Source organism: Panicum virgatum, chromosome 5K (assembly GCF_016808335.1).
Source record: "Panicum virgatum strain AP13 chromosome 5K, P.virgatum_v5, whole genome shotgun sequence".
Taxonomy (NCBI): domain Eukaryota; kingdom Viridiplantae; phylum Streptophyta; class Magnoliopsida; order Poales; family Poaceae; genus Panicum; species Panicum virgatum.
This window is the reverse complement of record NC_053140.1, coordinates 29587215-29598983: the sequence shown is the minus strand read 5'-3', so window position 1 is coordinate 29598983 and position 11769 is coordinate 29587215.

Genomic DNA, 11769 nt, shown 5'->3' with positions numbered 1-11769 from the left:
TAGGGTCAAGAGACTGCGATATGTGACCCCGGAGCAGTGGTTTCCCGAGCAGAGGGATGTTGGAGTTGATCGTCGCTTTCACACTCTGCTCCAGGAGTCTTTTTACCATGCCTACTGCGAGTTGGATATCAAGATCAGTGAGCACAAGATGCTCCACTGGGTGGCTATGCGTGTAGCAGCAGGTGGGACTCCAGTGCTTCCTCTTTTCGAGAGATATGTTGGATTGCCTGCTCTACTCAGTGAGAGGTCCAGATACATTCGGGAGTGGGTTCGAGTCTTCTACGCCACTCTGTTTATTGAGGAGGACCGACAGTTTATTGACTTCATGTTCCAGGAGAGGCACTATCATTTGACCCAAGCTCGTCTGGCTACCCTCCTTGGAGTTCAGATTGCCGAGGAGCCACACTTCGTGCACTATCAGGCTTATGGCAGCACGGAGCCTCCTCGTCGTCCTCATGAGTCTCACATACCATCTGACGAGGAGATCAGTGTTCTCTTTCAGCAGCCCTTCCTGCCTGGCACACCGAGGACTCCGGACAGGCTGACTCACGTGGCACACTCTATCCACCTAGCTCTGAGGAAGAGTATGCTGTTCCGGATTGGATACAACGAGGGCATTACAGCTCTGCAGCAGTGGCTCCTATATATTATGACAGGTCATGACTTTGACCAAGTTGACTTATTTATCTGCGAGCTAGAGGACGTGATTCTGGATGGGATGACAGTTCACCGTCGTCATCCGTTTGCTCATTGGATCTGCTGGATTCTGGCTCAGCTAAGTCAAAATGAGCATATGGATGAGCTGGAGCACTCGAGGACACACTTCAGTTTTTACTCACCTGCTACTCCTCGAGACGGTCGTCGTGGCTCGAGAGGCCAGCGCCGAGCACAGCGGGTTCTGGATGAGCGTTTCTTGGCTGAGGGCAGAGTTGCAGACGATCCGACAGCAGCCGAGGACGCCTCACTAGCAGCAGCAGAGGCCCAGCACCCACACTACCTGATCACTGACTCAGAGGACTCGGAGGATGACGAGGATTTCATTCCCACTGTTACTGTTCCTCGAGGTGCTCATGACGATGAGGCAGGATCCTCCGGTGCAGCACGAGCCCCTGCTCCTCCAGTTACCACTGCACAGGTCACACAGCCAGACTCTCTCGCAGCGATACTCACTCGGCTCTCTGACCAGCAGGACCGGTTTGCTGTAGCATAGCTGAGCATGCAAGCCGAGCAGGCTCGCTAGCAGGAGGCCCAGACACTTGTCCTTGAGGGCATTCGGCAGCAGCAGGAGGCCATGAGGTTACAGCTTCAGCAGCAGTCCCAGATCCAGCAGCAGATGTTCACTTTCTTCTCGGGATGCTTCGGTCAGCTGTACCGTCACACTGGACTGCCTGAGCCTCAGGTCCCTACACCCCAGCAGCTCCAGTTCGACCCCACTGCTCCCGCTCCTCCTGTTGGCGGTTTTATGCAGACACCCTTGTCATCCTTCCCGTTGTCACCATTTCTTCAGACCGGGTTGTTTGCCAGTCCTGTTCCTACTGCTGCTCCGGCTCCTGCTCCACAGCCTAGTGTTTGGACTGCCGAGCAGCGTGCAGAGTTTCTGAGGCAGCAGCAGATCCTACACCAGCTCCAGCACCCCTCGGCTCAGTCTCTCACTTTCGAGTCACCTTCACAGCCTGAGGTGCTCCGTCCGTCCGTCGTGCGCCCCACTCAGCCAGACCTGACTCCCGTCACGTCTGCTCCTCCGACGGACTCCACAATCGTCGCCGAGCCAGCTTCTACCGTACACCAGCTACTTCTGCTGTTCCGACGACTCCGGTCGAGCAGAAGTCCTCCTCGGTCGACGACGACTGGACGGACGATGACGCCGACGACTCCGCCGCTCAGTTTTCCACCGGACCCAGCCGGAAGACTCTGCCTTCTCTAGCTCAGGATTAGTTTGCCTTCCTTTTTGGTTCTTTGTTGCCAAAGGGGGAGATAGATAGGGGGAGTAGAGATAGGGGGAGCTTGGTGGTTTGTGGCGTGATTGGATCTTCATGGATTTTGTGTATGGACATGTTATTTGGATATTGTGTATGCTCTATGTTGACATGTCCCTATATGTGCTTTATTTCGAGTAATGCATGCCTGTTTATCGCTTTCATTTACATATCTTGTGTATCTCTACTTTGTGTTGTCATCAATCACCAAAAAGGGGGAGATTGTAGCGCATCTAGGCCGATAGATGCTATTGGTAAGTTTCGGTGATTCATGACAACCGTATGCGACTAACGTGTGTTTTGAAGGAAAACTCATTGACTGGATTAGTCTCTTATGAAATATGAAAGGAGACCCCTCAATTCAAAACAATCTTGTGAACCAAGGACTCAATTTGAAAGCGTAAGGACCTTTCTAGTCTCAAGTGTCACAAGGAGATGAAGGACACTTGTTTTAGCTAGGTTTTATAGTTTCTAGTTCTTGATCGTACTATTAAGAGGGGTTCATGAGTTAGTAGCTTGATCAAAATTAAGTTGGCCTTAGAAATCTTGCACACTCACTCAAAAACAGCAAAAGATGGTCAATAGAAGTCAACACAACTCTTGGAAGAAGAAACAATCAAAGTCACATTCGAATCCATGTCAAAACAGCTGAAAACAAAGAAAAACAGCAGCACCGGTTGAACCGGTGCCCTAGCATCGGAACATCCGATGCATGGCGGAACGACCGATGCCCTGTCGGTCTATCTTCTTTGGAAGCAGGCAGGAATCAAGTCAAAAACTCTATAGCACCGGTTGAACCGATGGTCCCAAGAAAAGCACCGGTGCATTAGAAGTACTTTGTTCCAGAGAGCATGTTTTGGTGGACTTCAACTTCTCTTCAGCACCGGTTGAACCGACGCTTCAGAATCAAAGCACCGGTGCATTGGATGTACTTTGTTCCAGAACGCTTGTTTGAGTTGATCAGTGAACCTCTTCAGCACCGGTTGAACCGATGCCTCTACGGAGCATGCACCGGTGCAATGACGCAAGCGTGGATACTGTGTCAGAACTCCAACGGTTACTAATTGGACACAGAGAGACCGGTTGAACCGATGCCTATACTTTCTATCCCGTCGGTTCTTCCGGTGGTCACGGTTTTTCTGCAGAAAACTTCCAACGGCTATGTGACCTCCTCCACTCTATATAAGGGTACCCCCTGGCTCATTTTAGTTGCCTTTGACACCTTGAAAACCTGAGGCCACCCTTGAGAAGAAGAGAAAGAGCTTTGAGCAAAAGAGAGAAGATCTAGTGCCTTGTTTGTGCTTCAACCTTAAAGATTTCATCCTTTGCAAGTGTAGCAAGTGTGCTTGAGCTAGGGCCAACTGAGTGTAGGTCAAGTGAAGGCTTAGGAGCTTGTTACTCTTGGTGATTGGCAGCACCTAGACGATCTTGATGATTGAAGGTGTTTCTTTTGGAGCTTGCCAAGGATTGTGGGAGCCCGAAGAAGTTTGTACGTGGCTTGAGCTCCACCACGCTGGGATGGTGAACGGAGACTCTCAGTGAGCGCCCAAGTCTCGGTGACATGGGAGGTGACAAGACTCTTAGTGAGTGTCACAACGTGGATTAGGGGTGTGTGCCAACACATCGACACCACGGGAAAAAATTCGGTTGTCTCTTGCCCACTCTTTCATTTCAAGCATTTACTTTCATGCAACTTTTCATGTGCTTGACCTTAGAGATCATAGCTTAGCTCTACCTTGCTTAGTTTCTTTTCTTTAGTAGCTTGTGTAGTTTGCTTAGTTAGCCGGTTGGTGAATTGAGCCATACTAGCATTGCATAGGTTAATGTTGTTTTACTTGTTTTAGAAATTTGAAAAAGGCCCAATTCACCCCCCCTCTTGGTCCATCGATCCTTACAAGCGCCCAGTGCCGGCGTCTCAGCCACAGCAGCGTCGGGTGCGGTAGCGCCCAGCACCGGCGCCTCCACCGCCGCAGCGTCGGGAGCGCCAGTGCCCAGTGCCGGCATCTCAGCCGCCGCAGCGTTGGGTGCGGCAGCGCCCAGCACCGACGCCTCCGCCGTCGCCACGTCGAGTGCGGCTGCGCCCAGCGCCGGCGCCTCCGCCGTCGCTGCGTCGGGTGCGGCTGCGCCCAGCACCGGCGCCTCCGCCGCCGCTGCATCTGCTGCGCCCGCCACAGGCACCCCCGCCGCTGCAACGTTGTGTGCTGCTGAGTCTGGTAATGACGCGCCTGTCAGCACCACATCAGGCATCACCGGGCTGGCCGAGGTCGCTGTACCTGAGGATCCCGCACCCACCGTTGCCGCTGCTGTCACCGCCGAGGCCGCGGTCGCCTGGGCACCAGCCGACGAGCCGGCGATGGTAGAAAACTGCTGGGGCGAGGAGCCCTGGCAACAAGCGGAGAAACCTTCAGCAAAAAGCAGAGCACCTGGCATAGGGGGAGGGAGCAGAATAACACTAACCCAGAAGTGCCGGGTACCCAGCGTCCTCGGAGGCCCGACCTCCGCTCTTGCTGCTGCTGCTGCTCCTGCAGCTGCAATACAAGCGCAACCCGGGCTTGCTCCTGCTGCTGCTGCTGTTCCCGTGGCTGCGGCGCGGGCGCAACTCGGGGTTGCACCTGTTGCTGCTGTTGCCGCTCTCGCGCCTGCTGCAGCTGCTCCTGCGGCTGCTGCTGCTGTTGTTGCCGGCGGGAGGTATCTCTCGGTGGCGATGGTGGCGGCGCAGTCGCCCCGAAGGACCCGCGAGGGCCGGCAGCCCGGGAGCTACCCTGGCCCGCGCCCTCAGAGGTCCTCAGACGCTTCGTGGCGGGCTCCGTGACTAGGGTCCCGTCACCCCTGAGTAGCCTGCGCCGGCCTACATCCCCCGACGATGCACCGGAGTTGCTCTGTACCTGGCTGGAACCGGCTGTAGCGGCGCTACTGGCCACGGCCTGCTTCCCCTTCGTGGTGGCGCCGGACCCCGCGGTGCTCTGTGTAGCTTGATCCCCTGATGCGCCAGGGATCCGGAGCCCACGGTTCATATCGCCCCCGGTCTGGCGTGGGGCCAGCCCCCCATCGTCAAGAGTTGGCAGGGTAGCCAGCACCGCCACCCTCGCGGAGTCCTCGCAGAGGGGGACAATACCCTGAGGGAGGATCAGGTTCTCCGAGATGAAGGCGTCTCCCGTCACGGCCCGCACCAGGACCTCCAAGGCTTCCTGGGTCAGGTCGCTCCCCTCTCCGCGGCCGCTGCTTCAGGGGGCGATCTGGCGCTTCAGGAAATATCCGAGCACGTGCCACGAAGTGAGGCCGCTCTCCGCCAGCGACCTGATCTTGCTCAGCACGGAGTCGAATTCGGCTGCAGGGACGGCTTGGCCCTCCAGGATCCACGGTCGGTGGCAGGTCCCTCGGTCGGCAGGGCGAGGCGCTCGTTGGCTTCGGTGGTGGCGATCACCCAATCCCTGCGCCACTCCTCCCACTTTCCGCCAGTAAGGCCGGGAATGTAAGGCGTCGGCAGGTCACTCCTTATCTAGAAGTAGTACCCCCCCCCCCCACTTCGTCCTTGTTCCTTCCGGACCTCACCAGGATGAAGAAGTAGCGGAAGAGGATGACGCAGGGCCGCACTCCCACGAACATCTCGCACAAATGCATGAAGATGGACGTCAGGAGGAGGGAGTGGGGCGTCAGGTGCTGAAGTTGGAGGCCGAAGTCTTCCAGCAGTAGTAGCAGGAACGAAGAGATTGGCAGCCCCACGCTGGTGGAGATGTGCGAGATGAATAGCACAAACTCCCCAGCGCGGAGGTTGCCAAGGGGAACCGAGCCTGCTCGGACCCCCCAGCCGGTCTCCTGAGCGCTCCACCCATGCAGGCGGCGCACCGTGTTCAACTCCTCCTCGGACTGGAAACGGCAAGGATGAGCAATTGATGCCATCTCTCTATGGAGGTGAGGAGCAGCCTGCATGGGGGAGCAAGGGGCAAGGAAAGCTCGAAGGCAAAGAGGCGCAAAGGTTGGAAGGAAGAAGGCGAATGCGGGAAAGTAACCATGGTATACGGTTCGCCCCGTTATAAAGCCTGACTCAACCGGCGCGCCCCAGAACCGTCGCTGGAACCCAAGCGACGCCCGCACCTGATGTTAACCGCCCAGTCCCTGACAAGGGGGCCCAGGCCCATCTGTCAGGGAGGGCGGGTAACCAACAAAGGTGTGAAAAGGCGGGATCTGAACCATCGCCCACGCGCGAAGCGAGGCGGAAACTGAGCTGACGTGCGCGTATTAAGCGCTGGCGTGGCCGAGCTTTTTGGGAACTGCGCCGGTGGTAAATGTACCGTTTACTCCGGCCGCAACAATGCCAAGCGTCGCGCGCATGACGAGGTGAACCACTGTGTGTGGGGGCCATGAGTCAGTAAGCCGTTGCGATGTGATGAGGCAGCAAACAACCCGACGGATGGACAAAGCCGGTCGAGGCCCCTGCAGTAAGAAGCTTCAAGCTATGCAGAGCCAAATCTCAGTAGTGGCCCCACCTGCGGGTTCGTACCTCCCCCAAGGTGGGCCCGGGGGCCACTGTCGGTACCCTGTAACAGGGATACCCACTCTTACTGCGGGAAGGCAGGACCCGCGTAGTTATCCGTAACTGTGCGCAAAGGACGGAGTAGCCAGGCCCCACGGGTCAGGCTCTTTCCTCACCAAGCCAATGGCCCCGGACCCGTCCTCCGCCGGGGTATGGGTCCGGAGACGCCACATATCCCTAAGGAAGGGAAACTCCGAGCTGACAGTCGAGGCCTCGGACCTCCCCATAGGGGTCCGGGACCTCCTGCCTCCATCCGGACCTCCCTTACCGCGTGGAGGTCCGGAGCCGCCACGTGGCCCGGAGGCACGGGCGCGGACTCGTGCGCAAGTCTTCCGCTGGAAGACTCGCGCACCCACCGCATTTAATGCAGATGGTTGAGGCGTGCTCTGTCTCCACAGCACGCGGGACAGCCTTTGTCAGGCCTCACTGTGCACCACGTATTACCAAGGTACATAGTGTAGCCGCCTGTGCCGCACCCGCGCAGAGCCTGTCTGCCGCATTAATTGGATACGACGGCACGGCACTTTTCCATCATGCCTCCTACGCCGCAAGCTACGCGGCCTGTTCAGCTACGTGGTAGGCAACGCCGCTAGCTATGCCTGGCGCCGCTCCGACAAGACAGTGCCTGAACATGCCGGAAGGAGGATTCCGGGAGCAGGCAATGGAATCCACAAGAGGGATCTCCTTCGCCTGCGACGCCATGATTATGAACAGTACGTTAACTTGTACTGCATCGTTGGGCCCACCTGTCGGGGTCCCAACGGCCATGTACGCGCCCCCTTTGAGATATAAAAGGGGGGCGCTCGCTGTACAGAGGGAGGCTCTCCAGACACACACAAGCTCTCGCGAACTCTCTCGAGGCAAGGCAATACAACACACAGTGGACGTAGGGTATTACGCTCCGGCTGCACCGACATTAACTCAAAACCATCGTCGGTTTAACCGGTGAGTACAACTTCTGAAATCCCTGGAAAAACCATCTCCCTGGTCAATTGCACTGACGTCTCATTTCAAATAGCGTCGGTTTAACCGGTGTATTGAACTTGAAATGCCCTGGAAAAACCAACTCTGGACTAATGCACCGATGTTAATTCAAACAACATCGGTTTAACCGGTGTATAAAATATGTCCAGACTCTGCTGACTGCGTTTAACCGATGTATAGAAAAGTGGAAGCATCGGTTAAACCGGTGTATAGACTTTTTCTGATTTTGCCTTTTCTGATTTGAGTCTTGAGTGAAATCCAAATATTCTTGAGATATGAGTTGAAAACCACTTATTTGAACTTCTAGAAACCTGAGTGACCATAGTGTGCATCCATTTTCAAATGACCATGTCCATGCTCAAGTTACTTGACCTTAACCCCTCTTAATAGTGCGATCACTACAAAACTATAAAACCTATACTAACCTAAGTGTCCTTCTCAACCTTACGACACTTAGGACTAGAAAGATCCTTAGTCTTGTTATATATTTGAGTTGAATACCGAGATCGCCTTTTTGAATAACGGAATTGAGGGGCCTCTTTTGACATATGACCAAATGAGCGATAATGATCTATTAAGCTGCACAAACTCATTAGTCACAATAATGGTTGTCATTAATCACTGAAACATACCTTGAGGGCCTAGATTCTTACAATCTCCCCCTTTTTGGTGATTGATGACAACACAAACATAAATAACGAGAGAGCGAGAAAGATAAAATAGGATAAACACAAGCAAACTCGAAAAAGGACCAAAGAGCTCAACGGCTCAAACGAAATCCATAGATATGTCTCAAACCACAGCATACTCAAGCGACAAATGTACATATCCATAAATTAACATCAAATGAGATAAAATATCAAAGTCCTGATAACTACGAGCTCTCTCTATCTCTACCCTCCCCCTGACTCCAACTCCCCCTGACTCTCTCCCCCTTTGGCATCAAAGCACCAAAAAGGCGAGCTACTGATCCGGCTGTCGAGGCACGGCAAGGAAGCGGTCCGGGTCGTCATCGTCATCGTCGTCGTCAGAAGGTGAACCCTCGGTGATGGACGGGAGCTGCTGGTCAGAACTGCCTGCTGGATCTGAACTGACTGGGGGTGTAGCTGTCGTCGAGGTTCTCGTGCTAGCACTGCCTGGAAGAGGGTCCGTAGAAGTGGTAACCGGCTCAGCAGAAGATGTGTCAACATCTGAAGTAGTAAGTGCTGAAGCTGCCGGCTGTGTCGACTGCTGAAGTAAAGAACCCTCTCCTCCTCCCCCTGAAGGTAGTGTCTGTGGTACGACGGGGAGGGCGACTGACTGAACTGCCGACGGAGAGTCCTGGAAGAGTGAAGTCGCTGGCAGTGGTAAGAAGAGCGGACGACCGGCAGACCCAAGGAGTGCAGACATCGAGAACGTGGTCTCCGGTGTCGCTGTAGTAGCTAGAGCTGCAGTGGGCGCTGGAGCTGGAGTGACTGCAAGCTGAGGTGCTCCAACACCCTGAAGGCCTGGCTGTCCTGGCTGCTGCGGGGCGAGTCCGGTGTGAGTGTAAAGCTGTGTAATCATCCCGAAAATCGCCATCATGCCCTGCTGCATCTGCTGGAACTGAGCGTCTGTCCTCTGAGAGACTCTGTCGATAAGCCCGACAAACCGCTCCTCTACTGCAGCACCCTCTCGGGCAGCCTCTCTCTGAATGGCTGCTAGCTGGGCCTCATGGGCTCTCCTGGCCTCCTCCTGTGCTATCCGATCCTCACGCTGCTGAGTGACAAGCTGCTGAAGAAGAGAGGTAAGCTCGGGCGGCTGAGTCACCTGGGACTCTGTAACAGTAGCAGCTGCCGGTGACTCTGGAGCTGGCTCTCGGGACCCTCCTGCTTCATGGTCGTGAATGGCGGGTGCTGCAGGAAAGTACTCGGCATCCTCGGAGGAGTCTGACTCAAGCTCAGACCAGTGTATCTTATCATCTCCTCCGGGAAGCTGTGCCTCGGCAGCTAGTAGTGCCTCATCCTCCTGTGCCACTCGGGCCTGTGCCTCAGGTGACAACTGTGCCATGGCAGCTCTCTCTGCCTGTCTGCCTCTCCTCCGGTCCTAGGGAGCTGTCGGACGGTAAACTGGGAACCGGGGAGCCTCATCCTGACGGTAAACTGCACTGACGGGTGACTCAGCTGGCACAATCATAGAACAGATATAGCTGATCCAGTGAGCATAAGGAAATTGACGCACAACACCCATCCCGTCAGTGATCACATCCTCGATCTCAGCCAAAATGAAGTCAACAATGTCAAAAGGCTCGTGAGTGAGGATGTGTAGAAGTAGTAGCTGCTGCTGCCCTGTAAACCCCTCTGGGTAGCCACTCCTCGGTAACAGAGTCCTCCGGAGTGCCATGTGAACAGCATACGCCTCTGGGGTCAGCAAGCTAGGTACTCTGGCATACGACGTTGGAAACGGCTGGCGGAAGCACTGAGAGATCACCTCGTGAGAAGGTGCAATCCCGCCAATCATAGCTCTGCGCGGTGGATCTGCGTCTCCGTATACCATCTTGTGCAGGGAGACGTCGACCAAGTCAACTCCGAGAATCCCTGCTATAGTCGCCCTGGACAGACCAAAGACCTGGCCTCAAAAAACAAAGTGTACGGCTCTACGCTCGGGAGCTATCCAGGCTGTGGCATAGAAAACTCTGACCCAGTCCTCGATATATCTGTTCTGCTCTATCTGAAGTAACCTGGGTAGGCCTCTGAAGTGAGCGAAGTGCTCTCTGATGTCTGCTCCCCCTGCGGCTGTCCTCAGTGACACCCAGTCAAGCACCCTGTGCGGAAAGATCCTGTGCCCCCGCCTCTGGTAGGTCTCGTAGAAACTGGCCTGAAGGAGCATCCAGAACCTACGGTCGACCCTGCTGTCACGGGTCACGAGGAACCAGTCCTCCTCCCCAACACTCCACCTGAGCCTCTTGACCTTTGCCGCATTGGCCTTGGTCAAGTTCTGGAGCAGCACACCTGGCTCCAGACGCACAACAGTGTCCATACGGAACACTGCGCGCTCGGCCTCTAGGGCCTCGGCTCTACGGGCTGCTACTGCTACTGCTGCTGCGGACCTGCGAGGCTCCTGTGGCTGGTGACCTCCTCGCGTCCTCGGTCCAGTGCGACGCTCGGTCGCTAGTGAAGACTCTCCTGCTAGGGATGTCTGCCGAGTGCGGCCAGACCGTCGTGGAGTCGGTGACCCCTGAGTGCTCTGCCCCTGAGACTGCTCTGACTGCTCTGCCTCTGAATCTGCATCTGACTCTATAGCTGTATCTGAGTGATCTGACTCTGCTGCTGCCTCAGTCGTGGCTCTGGTGGCCCTGGCACCTCTGACTTGGCCCATACCTCGACCTCTGCCCCTGCCCCTGGCTGGCTGCTCCCTGATCGCGAAAGGGCGAGCACGGCCTGACGCCTGCTACTCGGCGGCCTTGGCCACCAACTCGGCTCTCTCGGCCTCTCTCTGCGCGGGTCCGCTTGCGGACTGGCTTCTCGACCACGACCTCCTTCCCCTTTCTCTTCTCGCGGCCCATCTCGGTCAAGCAATTTGTCGAACACTTAGCGAGCGCTTGGTGAGAAGGCGCTGCGGCTGCGGCTGCGGCGTGGGGGTGCTGCTGCGTGGATGGCGCTGAGCACGGGGCAGTGATGCGGCGCCGAGGCGCTCGGTGGTGGCGGTGCACGGCCGGCGTGGGCAGTGCTGGCGGCGTTGGTGGTGGTGGTGCACGGGCGGCGCTGGAGTGGAGCGGTGCGAGCGCGTGCGGGCGGAGTGCGAGCGGCGGTGGCGCAGGCTGCGCGTGGGTCGGCGACAGCGGCGTGCAGGCGAGCGTGGGAGTGGCGGCGACTGCGTTGGCGAGCGGCGGCGCGGGATCGTGGGCGAGCGGCGGCGGCTTGAGTCGGGCGAAACAGAGAGGAAGAAAGGACGGCGGTACGAACAAGACACATATATGACAAGTGGGCCCCGTGTTTTTCTTTAACGCCGGTTTAACCGATGCCTAGGTTTAGAACGCCGGTCGATTGCATCGGTGTAGTTCACCCGAGACTCCAGCAAAAATCATCTAATCGCCGGTTGATCCGACGTAATGCATTTTGAACTCGCCGGTTGAACAGTGGTACCACCGGTTGATTGCTGGGACAAAACTTCATTACGTTCACCGGTTGATCCGATGTCCTGACTTTTGCATACGCCGGTTGAACGCCTGAAACTGACTGAGCTGAGACACAACTTAGTAACGCCGGTTAAACCGATGGGTACAGATCCATTAAACGTCGGTTTAACCGGTGAACC